Below are 2,738 nucleotides of genomic sequence, written 5' to 3'. Positions count from 1 at the left end.
ATTCCAATAAATGATGACGAAAAGTCCCACTACAACCAAATATTTTATTCCCAGATTTTCCCACATGAAAAATTTAACAAAGGGATGGCAATCTCCAGCACAAGACGGTTCAGGGGTCCGTGACTCATATTTTAAGATCGCTACTTTTAAGCATTCTAATTCTCTAACTTGTTTAAGTCGATCCAAAAGGCGACGGATAGCAACTCCTTTAAGCGCTGAGGAAGGTTTCTTATAGTAAGAGAGCGGTTAGGAACATTATCGGACATTATTCCGTGCAATGCATAACGTCAATATCGACGCCAAAAACGGAGCTTAAAGGTAATGCTGTCGCCCTCTACATTTTGTTACATCAGATTCCGATTGAACGGGGCATTCATATCAAATTAAGGAGGTACAAGAAACATAAAGAAGGTACCATTGAACAGAATAAGGTGTTACCATAGTAGAAATTAAGGGTCGTTTCTTGCTGCTTCAGTGCAGCAATGCGACGAGGAACGAACGTTACAGTCCATACTCCGTCCTCGCGAACTTCAAGGCTGCCTGTGGAACACCCTCATGTGCTCCTCCAGCATCTTCGCAACGAAAAATCGCGCCGAACACCTTGTGCAAGGACAGCGCAAGTTTACTCTGGAGGAGTGACCTTTGATATGTTTCTCAGCATTCTTCGAGTTACCGAACGACTGCAGACAAAAGTGGCACACCAGCGAGCGGTGCTTTCGCAAGTGCTGGCTAACGTAATGCTCGACATGGTCCTCCCAGGAGCTGAACGAAGCATCGCACCCGTGGGAAACGCACCATCCCAGAGTCGGAGGGATACTGCGGTCCGCAGAGCTGGGGCCGGCTTCGTCGAGGCGGTCGGTGCCGCTGGGCCCGGGGACAGACGCGGGCAACTCCAGCAGGATACTGATGTCCTCAGCGCTGGGGGCGGCTTCGCGGAGGTGTTCGGTGGGCTCGGGGGCGGACGCGGGCAACATGAGCGGGATACTGAAGTCCTCAGTGCTGGGGGCGGCTTCGCCGAGGTGTGCAGTGGGCTCGGGGACGGACGCGGGTAAAATCAGCAGGACGCTGATGTCCTCAGTTGTGGGGGCGGCTTCGCGGAGGTGTCCGGTGGGCTCGGGGGCGGACGCCGGCAACTCCAGCAGGATGCTGATGTCCTCAGTGCTGGGGGCCGCATCGTCGGGGTGGTCGGTGGGCTCGGGGGAGGACGCGGGCAAAATGAGCGGGATGTTGGTGTCCTCAGTGCTGGGGGCTGCTTCGTGGAGGTGTCCGGTGAGCCTTGAGGCGGACGCGGGCAACATCAGCGGGCTGCCGCGGTCCGCAGTGCTGGGGACGACTTCTTGGGCGGCTTCGTCGAGGTGGCCGGTGCCGGTGGGCTCGGGGACAGACGCAGGCAACATCAGCAGGACGCTGATGTCCTCAGTGCTGAGGGCCGCTTCGTCGAGATGGCCGGTGGGCTCGGGGGCGGACGCGGGCAACATCAGCGGGATGCTGATGTCCTTAGTGCTGGGGACGACTTCTTGGGCGATTTCGTCGGGGTGGCCGGTGGGCTCGGGGGCAGACGCTGGCAACATGAGCGCGCTGCTGCGGTCTGCAGGGGCGACTTCGTCGAGGCGGTCGGCGCCGGCGGGATCGGCCAGCAGCAGCGGGCCGCGCGGCCCGAAGCGGTCGAGACGGAAGTCGCTCCTGACGGCGATGCGGGGGCCAACAGCGGGGGCAGAATCACCTGGAATCACAGTCACAGTGGAGTCACTTTCGATTGCAGGCAGCAACACTCTGAGAAGAAGGTACGGTTATCGCTGTCAATCAATAAACGGGATTTGCCGTTCTTAGAAGTGCAGCGTTTACCGTAGTTTGAACACTGCATTGTCAAGATGCAGCAAGGGATACCATACCCAGGACTTTGAGTGAGTGTTTAAACTCGTCCAGATGGATTTTGCTGTAAAGAAATGGTGTCTCTCAGTTAGGGCACTGCACAAGTACGGTAAACGCCGTACTTCCAGGTACGGTAAACACCGTACTTCCAGGTACGGTAAACACCGTACTTCCCGGTAAACAACGTATCTACTGGTACGGTTAACACCGTACTTCCAAGTACAGCATATCCCGTTCATAAATTAACGGCAAAAACCGTACCTTTTTCTCACAGTGAAGTTGTTCCCGCAGCAGTCTACAGGTACGCTAAGCTCCCAAACCACAAACCACCACCACAAATCAAACTAGAGAGAGCAAGCACAATAGAGTCCAGTACCATGCGATTCAGCTTCTGATTTCAGAGAGTTTATACCTTGCCTGCAAAGCAAAATAACCGGAACATCATGTTATAAACAACTAAAGTACAATTTCAAAAAAATATAAAAATTACATACTTTACCCCCAGTGCAAGTCTAGCAAGGAGCACATCAGGCCGAACAAACCGGAACAAACCTCAGAAAAACCAGGGGCGTGGGCAAAGGAAGAGAACTACACTGCAAATCCAAGTGTAGGACAGGTCGCCACTTTAAGGCGTAGACCAGTTTGTCGTACGTTTGCGAGTGTCGACCACACAGTGTCCGATGCCTGCAAGTGTCGACCATAGCATGTCGGGGTTATTCCGTTTCATCCAAGCTTTTTTGTTCTAATCCTTTTTTTGCCCCTGTCCACTTCTTCTAACGTTTTTCATCTAAAGCAATTCTTTTGTTCTAATGTCCTTTTGATCTAAGTTCCTTTTTATCTAAGTTCCTTTTTATCTAAGTTCCTTT

This window comes from Thrips palmi, unplaced genomic scaffold (assembly GCF_012932325.1).
Source record: "Thrips palmi isolate BJ-2018 unplaced genomic scaffold, TpBJ-2018v1 HiC_scaffold_4, whole genome shotgun sequence".
In the NCBI taxonomy this organism is placed as follows: domain Eukaryota; kingdom Metazoa; phylum Arthropoda; class Insecta; order Thysanoptera; family Thripidae; genus Thrips; species Thrips palmi.
This window is presented reverse-complemented; position numbering follows the sequence as displayed.